The sequence below is a fragment of the Camelus dromedarius genome, chromosome 3 (genome assembly GCF_036321535.1).
Source record: "Camelus dromedarius isolate mCamDro1 chromosome 3, mCamDro1.pat, whole genome shotgun sequence".
NCBI classification, from domain to species: Eukaryota; Metazoa; Chordata; class Mammalia; order Artiodactyla; family Camelidae; genus Camelus; species Camelus dromedarius.
The window spans coordinates 3,050,080-3,072,248 of NC_087438.1; positions in this window are offsets into that span (position 1 = coordinate 3,050,080).

Here is a 22,169-nt window from a genome sequence, read left to right on the forward strand (position 1 = left end):
GTGACCTGGCTCTGAGTTATTCCGGGGATGAGGGCAGACGCTCGGTGCCAAAGCCCCAGGACCCCCTCTGCTGGATGGACAGGCGGAACCGCAGGCGGGGCCCGCTATGGGGCGGCGGCGGCGGCGGCGGCGGCGAAGGGGACGACCTGCTGCGACACCAGCGCTCCCGCAGGAGGCGGGCGGCGGCCAGCGAGCCGCCCCGAGGGCAGCCGGCGCCCGCGTCGCCCCCCGGCCGCGGGAGGCCGGGGCTGCAGCCTCAGCGCCCACGGAGGAGGCCGGGGCCCGAGGCGCCCGCGCCCCGCCGCCCGCAACCGCGCCCGCCTGCGCCGCGGGCTGCGTGCGGGTCCGGGGCTGGGCCGCTCGGCTTGGCAGACGCACACGGCCTTTTTGCAATGAAGCTCCCGATCAGTTAGAAATGATTTGGCCCAGAAACAATATTAAAGCAACGAGGGACATGGGAGATTTCAAGGTTCCGTGTGCCAATGTGGGATCCAGGGGGTGCGCGCCTTGGGCCTGGAGACCCGGAGCCGGTCTGCCCCGCTCCCACCCGGCCGCGCAGAGACCCGAGGGCGGGTCCCGGCGCTCACGGAGGGAGGCCGACCCACGGAAACCACGACGGCTGCGCGCCCTCTGCTAAGGGTGGGAGCCCTTCATGACTGTGTCAGAAACACATTGTCCCCGACACGCGCGGCATCTAAGCATCGCGGGTTTTGCGCTGTTTTGTAGCTGAAACAGGGATGAGGGCTCAACGGCTCTGTCTGTTGGACACACCAGTGTTCGAGCTCAGGCCTGCCAGCCTGAAAGTCGGCAGGTGGAATGCGCAGCACATCCTTGTTGATGCTCTGTATTAAAATGAGCGTTTCTACAATGAAACAACATGAAAACTTCCGGCAGTGCTTTCTCCCCACCATCAGGTCAGCAGATGCGCGCACGTTTAGAAAAGGGGATTCACTGTATGACAGACAAACACTGTCTTCGCTTTATTTATTCAGTAACGTTGGGTGGTTAAAGAGGAGGATTGTCACAGTTTTAAAGGAGAGAGTGTTCTAAATGAGGAAGGGACTCAGTTGGACCAGGGAATGTCATTTTGTTATTTTTCTCCTCAAAACAAAGATCTTTAATTCCAGTGTGCTGCAGGAGTTTCAGGATGTGTTCCTGGAGTTTTTCAGTCATCGTCGGGACGGCCCACTGTTCACTTCTGCGTGTCACTGAATGAAGCATCAAACCAAAACAGCGCAGACCCTGAGCTCCTGTTCACACCAGAAGGAGGCTCACAAGGCAAAGTCACAAGGTCGTGATTTGGAGGGTGGACGTTTCTGAGCAGGTGCTGGTCTTCACACAGACACTTCCAAGTCTTCATTCTGGAAATATATTTTATTGCATTGAATTTCAAGTACGTATTTGGTCTCCTGACTCTATGCTCGAAGCTGGAGACAGACAAGTTACAGTGACCTCTGGACTCTGACCTCAGGAACCGGTTGCATTTGTTGTATCCCTGGTTGAACCAATGGCTCTCCCATATCAAAGAACCATTATCAAATATTTGTTCAGCTTGATCAAGACAGATCAAGACAGATCGAGACAGATTTATATTGATTTCAACTCGAAAGTTCTAAGTTGTCTTCATGAAAGATATATGATATCTATATATGCTCATGTCGACAAATCTCCTTATTTTTAACACTTCACCCCTGGGTGTGGGTGTGGTATGTAGTTGTAAGTTTATAAGTAGATGTAATTCACTAAAGCGTGCTGGGGCTCTCAGGCACGGGCTGGAGCTGCTGTCCACAGACCAAATTTCTTCTCAGGGAAACTTCAATTCTGCCCTTACAGCCTTTTAATGAATTGAATGGGACACATTTGTATTTTCTAGAATGATCTCCTTTACTTAAAGTAAACCATGTAGATGTTCACCACGTCTATGAAATGCTTCCCCTCAATGCCTGGACCAGTATTTCATGAACTGGGGTTATGTACAGACCGGCCAAGCTGACCCATAAAACTGGGCATCACAGGGCCCACCTTCAACATCATCTCCAGCTGCTGACATTCAGGAACCTGCTGGGACTGATTCTCCATCCAAAAACAGCAAAGGGATGATGGGAAAACTTCCCCAGGAGGCAGGTTTTACACTTGTGAACAACTTCCCTACAAGAACAGAGTGATAGTGGTCTTTATGGGATGGTCCTGACAGCCTCAGCTTGCAGGAGAGTCTGGGAGCACTAACCCTCCACAGCCCACCTGCAGGAAAGCCCTGGGGTGCTGGGGAAATAAAAGACCCAGGAGAAAATGGAAATTAAGAGGTTTTTTAAAACATTCTTTTGGGATAAATTTACCTCGACGGGGAGGGAGTGAAGCCTGCTGCCACTGCTAATTTGTAAATTGCATACAGAGTCGGCCGTGTTTCTAATGCCAAGCTCAAAGGGGGCCAATGGCTGACATAAACTCTTCAGCCAAGGGCGGACAGTGTGCAGGGGCCATGTTAGCCCCCTGATGAAAGGTTCGCCCCAGTTCAGTTAAAGCTGACAGGTTACACTCTGAGGCGCAGACCTGCAGTGCAGAGAAGAAGATGTGGTCTTCTCTGCCCACTCTTCATTTGTTCAGACAGCACTGAGGGCAAAGTCTTGCTCTTAACTCTGTCTACTATCATGATTTGGGTACTGGAGACGAGGTCTGTTTTTAAGGTGTTGCAGAGTCTGTTCTCTGGTAAGCATGTCCCCTGTTTCTTCTTCAAAGCTTTGAAAACTGAAGCCCAATCAACTTGACATTGAACTAGAAAGAAAAGAGGACCTGTTCTGATAAAACTACCACCACTGAGGTGTGTGACCACCTGGATGGCAACTGCTGAAGGAACCCTGAGCCTGCACATTGCTGGGAACATGCTCAGCTGGGATTCAGCAGGACCGGGACCTGGGGAGGGTGCATGTCTCTAACTGGCCACTGTAATTACCACGCATTATTAACCTGCAGGAGTTAATGGAGGTTTTTTTTTTCTTACTTTTTTTTACTTTAACCCCACTTTTATAATAGGAAGGGTTTAGATTTACATCATGTTGGCATTACGTTACTAGAGGATCTTGCCATTTAATCTCTGCAGGATTTCTGTGGAGCTCCATTGGCAAAATCCAATCCAGACTTGGATGGCGAAATAGGAGTACAGTCTCAGTACCTTCTGGCAAAATCTACACCATGACTTTAAAAGGATTCTTAAAAGGGCACTGTTTTGTTTGAGGAGGCTGGGAAAGAACAGGTAGCCACACCTCTGTGTCACCACAACCTTAGTGGCTCAGCCCATTAAGGATGCTGGTATGGAGCCTTCCTTGCCTTGCTCTGAGTTGCCACATGGAGGGACGACAATTAAGGTAACACCCAGCCTCTCCCATCTGCTCAGGGGAAGGAGTGATTTACTTGACCTGAAAATTTGTGAGGAGATACTGAGCTCATCCCCTCGGCACCTTTTTCTCTCCTTCTTGAGAAAGCTGCTCCCTGCGCATAGTACACACGTGGGTTTTCTTCATGCCTGAGTTTTGAAAGGGCCAGGAAACACTCCTTTTCTCCTCTCTACCTCGAGTTTTAAAAGGAGAGGATCTGCCCCTTAGGTAAAGGGGGAGGCGGAAGGGAGGGGAGCCTGGTTCTCTAGGCTACGAAAGGAACGTAAGTTTGTCACCACTGACAAACCCTCAAGCTGTAGTCCCCCAAAGATTTCCCAAGGGTAAACGTGACATCTTGATCTCGATTGGCTAACTCTTTTGTTGTTCTGTTGGTACCACACTTGGATGGAAGGAAAGGATGTGATGTATTAAACCCTCAAACATCAATCTGTCATCTTGCAGAACTTCCATCGTTGGAATTCTCGCACAGAGACATTTTTTCATAGGCTACATCTCTCCATGCTCTCCTCTCTCTGCCACCCTTGCTTCCATGAAAAACTCTCTTTTCTTGGTATTAGTCCATTTCTCATGAAAGTCTCTTGCTCTGAGTACAGGGGACAAGAATATATTTTTTAAATTACACTGCCATTCCTTGAACTGGCTTAACAAGTTCTCATAAACTGTCCACATCCACTGTTTACTATATTGACTCCATCTTCCCAAATCCCTTTCCTTCAGGAGCCCTTGGCTCCCTTGTTTTCCCCAAACCAGTTGTCCCTGCATCCCAGTCTCACAGAACCTGGGACTTGCTTCTACCACTCTCCTCTGCTTAAGCCCTGGATTGCTAGGATTATATCTTTATCTTGGTGCAACACCATGTTCTTTGTAGCACGTCTTTGTAGCAGGTCTTAAGAAAGAAAAATCTCTAAAGCCCTCACCTGTCTAAAAGATTCTCCTATCTCCACTTTTGATCGATAGTTTGAGAGTTTTTTAAATTGGAAATCAATTTTCCTTAGAAATTTGAAGGCAAAGATCTTTTGTCTTTTAGTATTCATTCATACTATTGAGAAACCACACGTCTCCCTGGTCCTCATTCTTTGTTTCTTACTCTTTGGAAACATTTGGAATCTCTGGATTCACACCACTGTTTTCAAATATCGGGTTGATGATCCTCGATGAAGGTCTTTCCCTACTCTGTTGGGCACTTGGACACCAGCTCCTGAGCCAGCTGAGATCTCACAGGTCTTCCCAGAGCATCTTTGAGTTCCTGGGGCTTCCTCACTGATTTTGTTTTCTGTTTTCATTCTTCCACTCACCGCATATCTATCTGTACATACTGTTTAGAGTCCCCAGTGAGACCAATACTTTGTTAATTATTTATTTAAAAAAATGTACACACATTTCACTATGTCGTAAATTTCCTGTCTTGGGAAATTAAAGAAGGGGTCATCTGGCAGAGTAACTGGCCTCGCTCCACATGACTTCCTCATTTTCTTCCCTGTCCTATCAACAGACGTTATTCCATTCATCTTATGCAGAACATTTCTTTCCATAATCGGATCCTTTAGTGTAAGTCTCCTTATCCCATTTACCCACGAATTTATATCCCCTCAGAAATGGATTTTCACTCTTAATAAAAGTTCTTATGAATAACACTTTGTCTGTCTTGTTATATATCATGATATTTTCTTGAAATATGCATGCATTCAACTATTAATTGATGTTGTTTAACCTTTTTAATTGATCATCTCCATTTCAGATTCCAAAGCCTTTGCGTGGATGATGTTACATGTGTCGATTCTTGACTCCTTAAAAGACGACCTAAAAAACTCCTGTTAATTAAGTTCATGAAAGTTACTGCAATAAGGGAGAATAGCCCTTAAGGGAGTCTTAAAAATTTTCTATAGAGTGGAGGTCAGTGGAGAAAATTTGTAGCATTTTCATATTTGGGCTTCCATGATTTAAGATGGGTTTTTCTCTGCAGGTGAGTGACTGGAATTGGGCAATCTTCATGACAAAATAAGTTAGGGTTGGTGGACAAGGTGAGAGCCTTAAGGTGAGTCTCGAGAAACTGCTGTTTGATAAGTGAGCTTTTTTTCCCAAGTGAGTCAAGCAATCTATTATCATGAAATAAGAGCTATGTGGATTGAGGAGCAAATTATTTACCCAGAAAAATTGGTTTTGTAGGAATTTCCTGAAACGAACAATGAAGTTATTTTTTAGGACGAAGGCTTGTCTTCCTTGAATAGTGTCCTGAAACAAAGATAGGCTCTATTGGCACAAATGGCCTCAATTCTCATCCTGCCCATGCAGTTATGTAAATACAAGTGGTCTCTGTCCTCACCTGTAAGACTAACATAGAGTGTTCTTGCTTTGTGTCCACCATGGCCAACAGTCTCCACCTTCATCCTTTCAAAAATGTCTTCAACTTAACTCTTCTGCCTCTCCTTTGGTTTAACTTCCATCTCTGCCCAGCTGTGGCTTACCATTTCAATGGAACCATTACCAACAATAAATGTTTCCCAACTCTCTTGCTTTTCACAACTTTGTAACCAACCTTCTGGTTCCAGCAACTTTCTATACAGTCATGTTTTTCTTTTTAATCATTTTTAAATTCCCTTCAGGAGATGTTTAAGACAGTTTTTCTAATCACCCCATCCCATATAGTTAAATAATGAAGATATACTGTATATTTGTTTATGAATTGCATGCAGATCTGTGTTTCGTGGGGGAAAAAAATGAACAACCTTTTTCACCTGCCCTTCCCCCTAAAAAACTTATTTTTGTCCTCTTGGGACACAATATTGTACCTGCTGAGAATGCAGCTCTGCAGCTCCTCATGGGCAGAAGAGCACTGAAGAGGAAATCACCCCATAGTCACAACTAGAACAGTGAATATTTACTCTTTACCTCCAGTAAGTCCACCATAATTTCTAGTCCAATGTGTGACTAGGGTACTTGAGTTCCCACCCCAACTCCATCCACAAGTTAGAGAAAGCAGAAGTCATCCCTAGAGCACGCCCTCCATGTCATCTGTTCGCAGCTGATTATCCACCTTTGCCTTTTTTCCTTCCTGTCTCTGAATCAGCATTCTTCACATTTTCCTCCAAAAACAGTATCTCCAGCTGGTTCTGAATCTCCTGTTCTCTTATCACTTCCCAGGGTCTTATGCCCTCAGTTAATAACATAATCTTCTGTTTTATCATTCTATCTTTTTACAAATATTCACATGCAAAAAGAAAAAAAGAAAAAGAGGAAGAAATCAAAACAGTGTGCATCATATGACTAGGTCCTGAGATACTGGATTTTTAAGTCTAAGTTTTCTGCTTCCATTATCTTGGAATCATACATTTTTGCCATACCAAAAAGCTTAGCTTTTCCCAAACTCCTCCTGCCCTCTGTTAAGATCATCAATCTCTTTGTCACCCTGGAATGCTCTCCAGACCACTCCCAACCTGGTCAGCAAATTCTCCTCATTGTTTTGAGACTAATTCCAAGCTTTTAGGAGGTCATTCTTCAACTTCAATCACCAATTTCATTTCCCCTCCTCCTCCCCTATGCTGACCCCCCTCCTTACCCTTATAGAGCCCTCAGTATGGGATTCTACCACCATAACACTTACTATACCGTCTCATAAATGGAACATCACTTAACTGTGACCTTGCTAAATCATGTACCACTTTGGGTCAGGAATTCCATTATTCATTTCTGAGTCTCCAGTGCTTACACCAGTCCCAAGTATAATACGTTTTCACACTTGTCTGTTGAATGATAGAACAAATGACTGATTGTTGAAAACACACATAACTGGGTGGAAGAGAAAAGATAAGAATTTTTAAAAATAACCTGCTGATGCAACAGCTTGACTAAATAACCATGAAATGCTAACCATGCGGAATGAATTCTATGCATCCAAAGATAAGCTAAAAGCTTCCATAATAAGACCTGCCATTTAGGTCCCCAGGATGCATCGATCTATTTTATGCAATCTGACTACAACCTCCCAGGGATGGAGAGCACTGGCTCTTAGCGATGTGCCCACAAACTCAAGACTCAGCCTTCAGAAGCTTTTAAACAAATTCTTCGTGGTGTTAAAAGTTTGTTCTCACAATAAAATTGGTGGAAGCAGCAGGACCAAGAACTCCAGGGTACATATATTTAGCAGCAATCTTGTAATTGAATGCATCCAATACAATGCATTAACACAGAGTCTAGAGATTAACATTCCTTTTTGGGGGGGAAGGTAGCACAATTATCAGTCTTTTCCCTAATATTGGTGGCGTGGATTTATATTAGAGGCCTGTCATTGATTCATGTAATTAAGAGGTAGGAAAGGTCTTTGATTTTAAAGGAGTTTAAATATTGTAGGGTGGATTTTTATTCTTGGTACAATTTTTTTTAATTGACGGGAAAAGACTTTCCTCCTTTTTTTTTTTTTTTTTTTTTTTTTTAAGTAACTGGAAAGTGCCCAAGGACCATCATTAAATCTTAAAAGGTGAAGGGAGCCATATGGTCACCTCCGAGGGATTTTTGAGATCTTGGTGGCTCTCCATCTGCATCAGTAACAATTTAGTCATTACATCAAGGACATGGACGGGTTTGGAGTGGACTTGTGTGCGTGGAGGCTCCAGTCTGAGGTGGCACCATGCCACGCACACCATGCTCAGGTGGCCTCTCCTCTGAGCGCCTTTGGACCTAGCTAAATTTGTCAGACATATTGTTACTGTAAGTTGGAAATTCAGTAATGCACTTTTTTTTTTGAAAACAGATTCTCTATTTACAAAAATGATACCATCTGCTTTGTAATACAGACATTAAGAAAGAGCTTGCTCCTTAAACACTTGGAACATTCCATTTCAAAATCATACCATGGTTGCAAAAGAACTTTTTCTCGGATGTTGAGGTGGAAAGATGTTCACAGTTTACCTGGATTTTATTACCACTGTAAACTCAATTTCCAAATAGCTAGTCTCTGGTTCAAGGGAATTGCACATCAGAAATGGATAAAAGATACTTTCTGTTTATGTCCATTTCTTCCACGTGGTACATTAGTCAGACTTTGCTTTCCCAGTATCTCAAGGAGTCTTGGTCTCACAGTGCATATTTTTATGTTTATATGGAATGTGTATGTGATTAGGTATTTGAATTATCATTGAAAAACCCTCCTTCACATTCAGAAAACTTCTGGAAAATCAAAGGCAATTCCTTGGGCTAGAACTGAAGAGCATGCTTTAATGGAATAAAGGTTAATCTGTATATCTTAGGTTTAGTTTGTTGGAACAGCAGCTATATGCCTTTCTTTCTGGTTACAAACTCGAGGAATATGACTGATGGTTCTATCACACATCTATCTTTAAAATGCTCTAATTGCCTTCATGTGATACATGATTCTTTCTATGTTATATTGAAAACACAATAAAGAATGATGCAAATTCCAGATTTTATCTCCAAGACGGCTAAGCCAGGTCTGCGACAAAGCAAAGTTTGTGCAGTGGAAAGACTGTGGAGATCCTGTTGGCACTGAGAGAAGACGCTCCAAGAAGGTCACAGATGTGGATGCATCAGTGAGGAGATAAGGGGAACTTACAGTACAGAAGGCGCACATTAGAAAAGAGGAAATTTTCCAAGTTAATAACTTTAACTTCCACCTTAAAAATGGAAAAAGAAGAGCAAAGTAAACTCAAAGAAGCAGAGGGGAGGAAATTATTAAGGCGAGAGTGGAAATAACATGAAATAGAATTAGAAAAGCAGTAGAGAAAAAAATCAATGACACTTGAACTTGGTTCTTTGAAAGGATGAACTTTTACAGAGCTACCAGCCTTCTATGAGTTATTTTCCTCCAAGATATAACACTGTTGTCAATCATGCCCTTAGGCATGGATTTTACCCTCTTCCTTTGCAAATGAGTCAATCCCTTCAAGCAGAACTGTAGAGCTCATAGCCTTCATGGCCTGACTCTTCCACCAGCAGGACCTCTGCAACACCCACCAACTGGGGCCATGGGCTAGAGCAGGCAGACAGCTAGATAGGAGCAGAGAAAGGGGCACATGGGTCAAATGCAGGAAACCACACATCTTGTGAAAAATGGGGGTCCTTGGGCACACAAAGAAAAGCAGGAACCTCTGGATTGGTATGAAATTACACATAGTATCCTGGAGGCAAAAAAGGTGGGAAAAGACAGAAATCTCTGGTGTCCAAATGTAAACTTTTGCCCATCATGCTCTCATTACAATAAAATTAGCCTTGCAGCTAAGAAGTTCCCATTATGCACTGATGCCACGACACTTCCAATCCAGACCAAATGACAAAAATCCCTCCTCCCCTAGGGAAGGTGGAGCTCAGATGGAAACCCAGAAATACAACCCCAAACTCTTCCCTCCTGATGCCTATTCTGCCCATTCATTCTACACTCTGTAACCAGCTTGCCAAAGAAACTCAGCACAGGTGCTCACCTGAGCCGGCCCGCTCTCCCCTTGAGAACATATTATCACTTGGTAAATCCTCACTTCACTTTCTTGACCTCCAAATCACCTCTCTGAATTCTTTCTGCAATGAGACAAGAACATGATCTCCAGGAACAGGTTCCCTTTTACTGAAGTGACACCTGCTCTGTGAGGAGGGTCCTGGGTGGGGATGGAAGCCCCTGGTCTTTTCCATTGTTTCTCCTGATGTGGAACTTCCACTCTATGGACATGCTGGGGCCAGGGCGACTGGAGCCCAGTGGCCTCAAACTCCACACCTGAAGTGGGCTTTCTGCTCTATGAATGGGAGTTAGTTGGAGGAAGAAGCCCCAAAACCCGCATCCATGACTTTCTGGAGTAAAGTTTCCGCAGCACAGCTCTGGGAGAGATGAGACACTATAATGGCCCGCCCTTCTGGGGTGGGATTCTAGCACTCAACTGGTATTTAGGGGGAGAGGGAGCCCCACCTTCTTGAACACACTCTCCTGAAGAAAGGCTTCCATAGTGGTGCTACCAAGTCCAAACTCGTTCTGATCGCCTCACGACAGGCCAATAAATCAGGAGACAAGGTGTTGAGACAAGGAATAATGACTTTATTCAGAAAACCAGCAGACGGAGGAGATGGGGGATTAGTGTCCTAGAGAACCATCTTCCCTAAGTCAGAATTCAGACTCTTTTTATATTAAAAAGAGGAGGGGGTGTGGTTGGTTGTTGCAAACTTCTTGAAGTCTGGAATCCTTTGTTCTTGCAGCTGTAGACGTAGGTCGGGTCATGATGTTCCTGTAAACCTCCAACAGGACAAATGTTATTCTCTGTTTTGCAACTTTTTATCTCTGTGTGAATGGAAAAGTGTTACACCCTTAAAGATCAGAGCCTTAAGAATGGGCTTTCCTGTATATTTCAGGCTATAGGCAACATTCTTTTACAAAAGGTGCAGAACCACCCTGACTCAGCACAGGAAACAGAGCACAGGGTGAAAGTCAAAGAAACAGATCTGACATAATTTTGTTCTTCCTTCTTACAGTATTTTTCCTGAAATAGAACTTATGGGCAGGAAGGAGGGGTCAGGGAGGGGGTGTTGCTCACCCATCACAGATTCTGGCTGTTCTCATTGAGGCTGAGAAGATTTTTTTGAATGGATGGGTTTTCATTTGCTTTATGCTTTTAGGACACTTTCTAAAGATTTTAAATGATTTGTTTTTATAATTTCGCCTGGGTAGATGGCTGCTTGTTGCAGAGAAAGTTCACTGTGCTGCTAATTTCAACGTTTAGGGGATCAGTCCTACTATTTCTTTTTAAAGCAATAATTAGTGGATGGGCCCTTTGACTGGGGATGCTTAAGGTCTCAGACACCTGTCTCCCAATTTATGCAAAATAACATGACTGCTTTCCTTTAGGAGCAAGAATATAGTAGATTGAATCAAGAGATATATTTATGATCTATTTACTTCTCTGAGATTTTATGAGTCCTAGGGTAGGACTGAAGTGCTTGGCGAAATTAAGTTTATTAAATTACCTGAATATGTTCAACTCTAATAAGTTTCCTGTTTTTCAATTTGTTATTCAATGAAATATCAACATGTCTCTTTCCTGAGCCACTTACCCTGCAAAGTTAGGCACTTCCTCCAGGAAGTTCTCTAGTTTGCATCAGGAATCTAGGCACCAACACTTGTTACTGAAGATTTTTATGCAGAGAGTTTTGTGTGGTAAATCAGGAAGGCTGTGCATTAGAGTAAGTGGAAGGGGAGATGACGTCTCTGAAATAAACATGTCTTGTGGAAATAGGATATCAAGACTTATTTATCCAAGATCAGCCCAAGGGGCAAGTGGCTGGCTGGAAGTGTGGCCGAGATGACTCAGGACGCAGCCCTCTGGTTACCAGTGGGTGTTGAGGAGGAGCCCTGAGCACACAGAGTATCATACAAGTTCAGAGGCTTTCACTGCAGGCAGCACGGCCCCACAGAGCTGTGTCCATCGGCCCTGGCAGGACCAGTTCTTGCAGCAGCACGAAGGTGGTGACGGGCTGAGCAAATGGGCCTCTAGTCACTTGAAATGTGTACAGAAATTCCTCCCACCCCTCCACTTTGATCTGGGAAAGCTGCAGTATTTTGGACAATTCAAATTGAAGGGCAGAGTTAGGTAATTCACAGTGAGAAGGGCACAAAGGGTCACTGACCAGCCAAAATGCAATCATAACCAAATAAGTGGCCATATAGGTAGTCCTAGTGTATGCTACAATTTATGTGGGTCATCCAAACAAGGATATTAAACATCCATTAATTTAATACACTTAGATGTGTCCACAAATACTAACTTAAAAATACATAATTTTTTCCTTCTGATTATGGATAATTGCCTGGGGTTTTTCAGCACATAATAGCAAATGACAGAAAATTGCCAGGGTTGAATATATTCCTGTAGTTTTATGAACTTAATTTTGCCAACAACGCAAGTCCTAATAAGGGACTCATAAAATCTAAGGGAGGTAAATGGAATTTTAAAATATCCTTCGATTACTGAAAGCAATTCAATGAAAAATTAACAGGGAGATACAATAACTGTTGACCTCCATAGAGCAAAAACTAGCCATCCTTTTTTTAAGTTAAATGATTTTATCTTGTGATCATTGTAGAATTGCATGCATTTGTAAGGAGGAATGCAGAAAGATCCCATATTCCTTTTGCTAAGTTACCCAAATGCAGTATCTGGCAAAACTGCAGGACAATATCACAAGCAAGATACTGACTCTGATGTGATCAAGACACAGAGTATCTCCATCAACAAAAGGACTCCTCATGCTGCTCACTTCAACCCGATAAGCCTTCTCCTTAACCCTGAGCAAGTACCAACCTGATCTCTATATCTACAACCCCATCACTTCAAGAATGTTACAAAAATGGAATCATATAGTGTATAAACTTTTGAGATTAGGGCTTTTTTTATTACCCCACTGAACAACCCAGGGATTTAACCAAATGAGTTATTGAGTGTATCCACAGTCCATTCTTTTTTGCTGCATTCTGTATACCACAGTCTGGATACACCATGGCTTGTTTAACTATCCACCTGGTGAAGGAGCTTGGGGCTATTACGAATCAATCTGCCATTAACATTTTTGTATAGGTTTTCGTGTGACCATATGTTTTTGTTTATCTGGGATGAATGCCCAAGAGTACAATCGTGAGTCATATGGTAATTTCACGTGTAGTTTTTTTTTTCTTTTTTTAAAGATATTCTTTGTTTCCCAAAGTGGCTGTGGCATTTTGCATCCCCACAAGCAATGTATGAGTGATTAAATTTCTCCATATCCTCTTCTGTATTTTCTGTTACCATTTTTTTTAAAATGTTTCTTATTCTGAGAGTTATGCAGGGATGTCTTACTGGATTTGGATTTGGATTTTCCTAATGGTTAATGATGTTGAGCATCTTTTCATGTGCCTGTTTGCCACCTGGATATTCTCTTCTGTGAAATGTCTGTTTACTTTTCCTCCACTTTTCAGAATCTTCTTACATTTAATAAATATTTATGAATATATATTTATATTTGTATATATATATATATAATTCAGAATTTTTATTGTACTTTATGGAGAGGATGGAGAAAATTACACCTACTCCATCTTCCCAGGAGTGACAGACTATAGCCATCACTTTTTTATGCAATTAAACTCAATAACATATATTAAGCAAAAATTACAGGCTAGCATAATGAAAGAGTAAAATAATGAGAAGGGTTTATTTATTAAGCAAATATTGATTGAGGGCCTGCTTTGTGCCAGACATTGCCCTGCTGCTGGGGGTACAACAATAAACAGAACAGATGCAACGCCCCCTTGCCAGCACGCCTGGGCCGGTGGGAGACAGGGACAGCGGTCAGGAAATTAGATTACCAGGCCGTGTTAGGATAAGGCCTGAGTGATATCAAGAGGCCCTTTTCTTCAAAGGATGCCTTTTATGGGTTTGAAAGAAGGCTTCTTGGAGGAGGAGTCATCAAAACTTAGGCCCAGAGGCTGAGCCGTGGTCACTGGAAAGGAGAGAATGTTGAGAGAGAAGAAAGATCGGTCCATCCTCGGAAAAGAGAGGGAGATAACTAGGAGTGTTCAACTTGCTCACTTGTGTAATTGTGATTTCAAAATCATAACCTCAAAAAGAGGAGCGAACACTCAAAAGAGAATTATCCAGACTAGTTCACATAGGAAAACATTTTATGATAAAGGATCTTTTAGAAGGCAGCAATGTATAGAAGTAGAAAAACTATATTTCTTTCCAGTGGATTGATATTTAAATTATTTTATGAACTAAAATAGAGAAGTAACTTTATAGATATTACAAAATAAAATTTATGTTCTGAATATTTCTTAACCAAGCCATATAGATTAAACATATGCATTTTTACCTAATATTTTATTATAGGCACAACTAATATATTTTGCATGCATTTATGAAAGATGAGATTTCTCTGGAAGAATATTATTCTCATTTCATGAGATTCAAAGTTTTGGATTTGCAAGCTGACTAACCATTGATTGAATTCAACATGATCTAGCTGTCATTATATATCAAGTCTAATATAAAAATTGTGGAGGGGAGCTTTGGCCTATATTTTTTAAATTTTAAACAAAACAGAAAAGCTAAAAATATTCTTAATATTCTGAATACAATGACAGCCCTATGTTCCTTCAACACTTGCTTTAACAGAGCAGGGTATTTGTTTCAAAAAATACACTTAATATTCCAAGTTGTTGTCAGAAACAGCAGAAGTGTCAAAGATTTGGCAAAGACAGAGATAATAAAATTTGGGGTATTTTCATTGTTAATCTCTATCTGTTTTTTAAAATCTTAATCTCAGGTCTAAAACTGACCTGCAATCAATTAACTGTCAGTGTGTTAACAACACTCCAAGCTACAACATGAATTCAGCAAATGTCTCCTTCCATCATGTAAGTATCTCTGGCAGTAGCCATGTTTTCTGGGACTCCAGGAGGATCCAGTATTTCTGGGAAAATTTAATATAGTCCATGTTATCTCAGGGCATCTTCAAAACTACCAGGTGACTGGAAAATGGGATGCCATGCAGGCAGATGTTAGTTTGATGGAAACAGAAACCAGCTCTGATCAGCTTGAAAAAAAAATCTATTATATTATATATAATGGAATCCAAGGAAGGTTGAATCCTCAGCATACAGGACAGGTGATAAACAAGCAATTCTAAGGATACTAGGACATTGCCTTTAATGTCTTGGGTTACAGCAACTTCCAGTCTCTTTTTGTTCTCAGTTGAAAAACAAAAATTCCTAAAGAGAGATTCTGATCAGATTGCTCACGCCTTAATCATGAAGTGGAAGTGCAGCACAGGGCTGCTCAGGGACATGGCGCTGGGAATGAAGTCTTTCAAATGCAGAGCAGTTCACAAACAAACAGGTATTGCTGTGAGCTAGGAAGTCCACCAAATAGAGCCCTCTTCCTCTTCCTACCGTAGAAATAGCCAAAGGTGAAAACCATCATTCTGTTTTGTACAGGTAGTCATGCCCCACTCTCCTCAGAAAAGAGAGAATTATTTTTACTGTGTGGACACTGGTAGAGGTTGAATTGTGTCTCTCTGGAACTCGTATGTTGAAGTCTTAAACCCCAGGACTTATGAATGTGGCCATCTTTGGAGAAAGAATCTTTACAGGGATGATCAAGTTAAGATGAGGTCATTAGGGTGGCCCTAATCTGATATGATTGGCATCCTTATGAAAAGGGGGAATTTGGACACAAGCACAAACATGCACAGAGGAAAGTTGACAAGAAGACACAGAGAGAAGATGGCCATCTGTAAGTCCAGGAAAGACTACCTGGCTCAGGTAGAGCCTGCCTTGCTGACACCTTGACTTCAGACCTGGCCTCCAGACCTGTGAGAGAATACATTTCTGTTGCTTAAGCCCCCCACTCTAGAAAACTACTACAGACACCCATGGGCAGCAAGATCTCAGTTCACGACAAACTGCTGCTAAACACATTTGAGCCTCTCCTGCAGTGGGATGGAGAGAAGGTTCTGAGATCACACCAAGGATGCTCCTGCATCTTCAGCTGAAAGTATTTCATTCAATTCAAGGCCATGCTTATTAGTTAAACATTTATACAGCCATCACATTTTTCAAGTTATGCCGTATTTGAGTGAAATGAATAGATTTGTAAACATTAACTGAGATCCTTGGATAAAGAAGTCTGATTCCGAAAGGGGGATGTCTTATTTAGTGACAGATATTTGCTGTTACTCCTCAGGCAGAGTTCAAAGGACTTAGCTGGTGGTCATTTCATGTCTGCCTCCTTGAACGCGCCACATATTTTATGATGTCTTCCGTGGGATTTGCCTTCCTGCCTCTGTAATGAAGTACGTTGGCTTGATTTCTAGCAATATCTTTAAGTAGGTCATTAAGAAAAACGTTCATAGGAAGCAGAGGTCAATTCCAGGCCTTTCCCTTCCAGTTAAATTAGAAAGAGAAACAGTTCTGAAATTTATCTACTGTGCTGTGACATTTTCTTTTAAGACATTCAGAACACTTTTCAAAATTGCAGTTACCAACACAAACATCATATATTATGTCCAGAGCATGCTTGACATCTTAAAATTATACATTGTTTCCTTAATATCCTTATTTTATGTTTTGAAGTGAAGCAATATATTTAAAAGAACACCCTGAAGCTTTTTTTTTCTTTTTTTGCATGATAACCAGTGAGTTAAGCTGAAATTTCTGGGACTCACATCTGATTCACTCATCTGGGAAGGCTTTTAAGGTTCGGTTCAGGTTTTGTGACCTGAGGTAGTATGCCACTATGAAGTTATTCTTGAAATATTACGAACATTTTCTTATTATGCACATCTTATTATGATCATTTTCCTTAGAATTTTCCTTGCTTTTTAATGATGAAGCACACAACTTTCTAACCAACACTTATATCTAAGCACCCAGGCGGATGGTCAGGAAATCTTGATCACCATTGATGAATCAAACCATCTCATCCTCACATTTCCCCATCTGGCTTTGGAGAGGAAGATGATGGGGAGGAATTTGGAAATTGTGCAATAGTCATTCATCCAACTTTTTCTTTAGGAAACTTATATCCAGTTAATAAAGGCCAAATGTTCACAGTTACAAAAAGAACGGGCTTTGGATGTTCTATGGAAATATAGATTAGGGACAAGTTTGCAGGTAAACCTAGAATTTGTGTCTCTAGTGACACTTAGAGCTTGCTTCTTTTCCACAGAAGTTGAACTCGTGTGGTAATCAGTGGTGCCAAGGGCTGTCTACAGGGTCACTTGTTTATGGGAGGTAGAAAGCAAAGAGCAGGGATTCCACAGGTGATGCAATCTGCAGGTATTCAAGAACAGAGAGCAGCAAAGAAGACGGTGAAGTAGGTACCAAAGATTGCAACAGGAGAAACCAGACTACGCTCTGAGATGGGTGTGGCACCAGTTATGTCAGTGAAGCTGTGAGAATGACAACGAATAACAGACATCACCGCCTTTAGAACAAGGAAGCTAGTCCAGGAAGGACAAACATGTGGATGACAAAGTAAAGGTTTAACTCTTTCTTAATGGTGAGACAACAAAAATGGATTATTTAGAATAGTCTTTTGAAAGTATATATAGTAAATTACATGGTTTGTGACATTTTCATGACATTTTCATAAGAATATTAAATAAGTTACTTATGTTTCTATTCATCTATGTTGTAGTCACCTCGTAAAGGCTGGATAAACACCCTCCGCACAATATGTGGTCTGGATGACCAGACGGGTGAGTCGTACGTGCCAAGAGGGTATAGTGTGATTACTCTCAGGATAAGGTTTTCTGGGGGAGGAGGGGCACTGCAGGCTCTGGAGCTGGTCCAGAAATGTCTCAAAAGAGTGAGTTGGGAGAACTGGTGTGACTTTACTGTGGTTAGTGAGTGGGGAGGATTCAGGGTTCCTGCTTGCGGGTTTGGCTTGCTTGTATGATTTGAACTACCCACTTATATAAAAAGAGGGAGCATCTGGGCCTTTGTATTGACTTGCCCAGAGTGAGGGAACAGGGGAAGAGGGAAGGGTGGCGGTGGCGAGCTGTCAGCGTCAAAGTGGAGTCAGATGCTAGCATACACTATTCGTGGTGTTAAAGTGAATTGTAATTGACTTTCCATGAGTTTTCGAGAGTCTTGTCATATTTCTTGAGATAACTAATGATGTCCCATGGTTATTAAACCCCAGTTGGAAGTCCTCATTCCTGAACACCTCTAGAGTTTGGATTAGATGTTTCCAGTGGCAACCAAACACTTGAAAGTTAGTCTGTGCGACGTCAGAACTTGTCCTGGGAATGCTCTTTGGGAAGCGGGAGTGAATGGGGGACATGTCTGTGCTTTAGAAAACCTTAAAGACGGAGGGGAAAACTGCATAAATAAAACTCAGTTAAAATAGATAAACTCTGAATACCTGGCCTTTGTTTTGTCAAAATAGTTACCATAAAACTAAATGGAGAAATATAATGAGGATATCCTAAAAGGAGATAACACTGTATTTCATTCTGATGGGAAGAGGTACTACTGAAGACACCAGCATTCTCATCTTTTGAGAAATAATGCCATGAGAGAAAATAAACAAACAAAACGTTCACATGAGTAAAAATAGCAATACAAATACAGCACCAAAGACTTCGATTGCAAACAACACAAACCTAGCCCAACAGCAAATTGAACTTCCAAAATGGCAATTATATTTCTTCATAAGAAAGCTCTCAGTGGAAGACAGATGACTCTTAAAGAAATTAACAAAACTCCTAGGTTGTCCTGAAATTCTATCATGTATAGTAATATTCAGAGCAGCAATGTATACTTTTAAAGGCATAATCCATAAATGGTAGAAAGTGTAGATTAGAAAAAACAATATTCCAAGTGCTAATTCGGCATGGTTCACTTTTTTAAATAAAGAAATAATATTTAATGACAAAACTGATATTTTAATTTTTTAAAACAAATAATGTATCGTAGACTCAAATATAAAACCTGTAGCCATCAAAATATCCTCGTGACCACTCTTGAAAGATGTAATAAAAAAAGGTTTGAAGAGCCATGATGAAGACAGACAGTAATCGGATTTTAAGTTCAGTGTCCTAGTTGTACAGTAAGTGAAAATAATTAAATTAATCTTTAAGTATTTTTATTTAATTATTTAGCCACAAAAGTCTTTGAATAAATTTCAACCTAAGTAAAACAGGTTTTTTGTTTGTTTGTTTGTTTTAATTTCCAAACACAGATAATCCATTTTGTGACAATTGAGACCCTTTTTACAACTCTTGGATATAAAGCTCTAATACATTGACCAAATTAGACCATCTTTCAGGGTCTGAGCTTAATGCAAAGTCATGGTGTAAATCCAAAGAATGCATAAGTGAATAAGAAACTGCCATTGAATATTCTATTTTTAGCTAGAATTTTAAACTGATTTTCCCAGATTCTTTCTTAGTGAACCCACATCAATTCGAGTAGGGCTCTTCCTGAATAAATGCAAATATATTCTACAGACGTATTCTAGCTACTGCCCTTTTACTTCTAATCTTCAATGATATGGATTTATTTTAAGTGCTGATTGATTTATTAGATCTTTGTGAAAGGCACAGAAAATCAATACAAGAAAAATGAATTCAAAATATAAGTGGCCACACAAGATCTCGTGTGTCTAAGGCTATTATAGAGGGAAGTTTTGATATAAATTTAACTCAAAGGCTAAATTCTGCTTTATTCCAACCTTCTGTAAACTTTGTTCTTAACACAATACATAATGGGAGGAGAAAGCAAAAGAACAAAATTGATTCTAACAAAGAAAGCTCTTTAAAGAGTAAAATCTATTTAATCTGGTCCATTTGAAAGTGTCAAACAGACATTTATTCTTTAAATTAATCATTTTATTCTGTGATAAATGTATATTCACATGCTGTTGTAAGAAATAATGCAAAGAAATGCTATGTATTCCTTACCCAGCTCCCCCCCAGCGGTTGCATCTTGTAAAACTATGGTAAACATCACAGCCAGGATATTGACATTGGTGGTTCAAAAACAGAACATTTCAGTCACTGTGATGACCCATCTGTAACCACAACCACTTTCCTCCTGACACCCACACCCTCTCTAATAATTGGTAACAACTAATTTGCTCTCCTTGTTGACAATTTTCTTGGTTCAAGCATGCGATATAAACGAAATTATACAGAATGTAACTGTTTGGAATTATCACTTTATATTCGGCATAATTCTCTGGAAATCCAGCCGGGTTGCTGAGTATGCCCCTGTGGGTAAGGTGCCGTGTCCCTCCTACTATTTCAGGATGATTTCTTTGTCTTTAGTTTTCTAGTGTTTAATTGTGATGTGCCTTAGCATGAACATTTTTAGGTTTATCCTCTTTGCACTTCATTTGGCTCCTTCAATCTATAGGTTTGTGTCTCCTTTCAAACATGGGAGGTTATCTGCAATTATTTCTTTTTTTTTATTGAGCTATAGTCAGTTTACAAATGTTGTGTCAATTTCTGGTGCACAGCACAATTCTTCAGTCATACATGAATACACATATATTCATTTTCATATTCTTTTTCACCATGAGCTGCTAAAGATATTGGATATATTTCCCTGTGCTATATAGTATGAACTTGTTTATCTATTTTATATATACATCTCAGTATCTGCAAATCTCTAATCCCCAGTTTATCCCTTCCCACCCTCCTCCCCCCTGGCAACCACAAGTCTGTATTCTGTCTGTGAGTCTGTTTCTGTTTTATACGTAAGTTCATTTGTTTCTTTTCTTTTCTTTTCTTGTTTTTTTTATTTTTTAGATTCCACATATGAGTGATATCATATGGTATTTTTCTTTCTCTTTCTGGCTTATTTCACTTAGAATGATATTCTCCAGGGACATCCATGTTGCTGCAAATGGCATTATGTTGTCATTTTTCTATCTGAATAATATTCCATTATATAAATATACCACCTCTTTATCCAGTTATCTGTCAATGCACATTTAGGTTGTTTCCATGTCTTGGTTATTGTAAATAGTGCTGCTTGGAACATTGGGGTGCAGATGTATTTATGAATTAGGGTTCCTTCTGGATATATGCCCAGGAGTGGGATTGCTGGGTCATATGGTAAGACTATTTTCAGTCTTTTGAGGAATCTCTATACTGTTTTCCACAATGGCTACACTAAAATACATTCCCACCAACAGTGTAGGAGGGTTCCCTTTTCTCCACATCCTCTCCAGCATTTACCATTTGTGGACTTTTAAATGACAGCCATTGTGACTGGTGTGAGGTGATACCTCATTGTTGTTTTGATTTGCATTTCTCTGATAATTAGTGATATTGAGCATTTTTTCATGTGCCTATTGGTCATTCATGTCTTCATTGGAGAATTACTTGTTTAGCTTTTCCGCCCATTTTTGTTTTTTTCTTATTAAATCATATGGGTTATTTATATATTCTGGAAATCAAGCCCTTGTCAATTTTATCTTTTGCAAATATTTTTCCCATTCTGTAGGTTGTCGTTTTGTTTTGCTTATGGTTTCTTTTGTTGTGCAAAAGCTTGTAAGTTTACTTAGGTCCCATTTGTTTATTTTTGCTTTTATTTCTATTGTTTGGGTAGACTGCCCTAGGAGAACATTGCTGAGATGTATGTCAGATAATGTTTTGCCTATGTTTTCTCCTAGGAGGTTTATTGTGTCTTGTCTTGTGTTTAAGTCTTTAATCTATTCATTTTGAGTTTATTTTTGTGTATGATGTGAGGGAGTATTCTAGCTTCACTGATTTACATGCAATTATTTCTTTAAGAGTTTTTCAAGTCCTTCTAGCTTAACTGATTCCAGGTCTCTGATGAGTCAAATGTCAAGTCCTTTGTTCCCTTAGGCACTATTTTCTTTTTCATTAAGTCTTTTTCTCTCTGCTGTTCAGATTGGGTATTGAAAATCAACAACATAATTGTAGAGCTTGAAGAGATGTTTAACTGGTGTAGGACTCTTGACCCTGGCCTTTGGGGAGAACAAGCATTTTGTGTGTGTTGCATTTTTTCTGGGGAAATATTCATAAAGCTCATTTCTTTCTCAGAAAGATCCCCACTGCCCTTATCCCTGTATGCCAACCTCCTCTTTTCAGAACTGAGGATTCCTTCCAGTTTCCGTTCTTTAATCGCAGTCCCAATGCCCTTTCCTTGCCTGTGGAGTTATTTGTTGAAAATGCACAGGACGTTTAAGGAAGGCAGACATGTCACCACGTCAAGCTAGAAGACTGGAGTGAGTGTTGCTCATCACAAGCAGATCCATATTTAGGAACAAATAATCC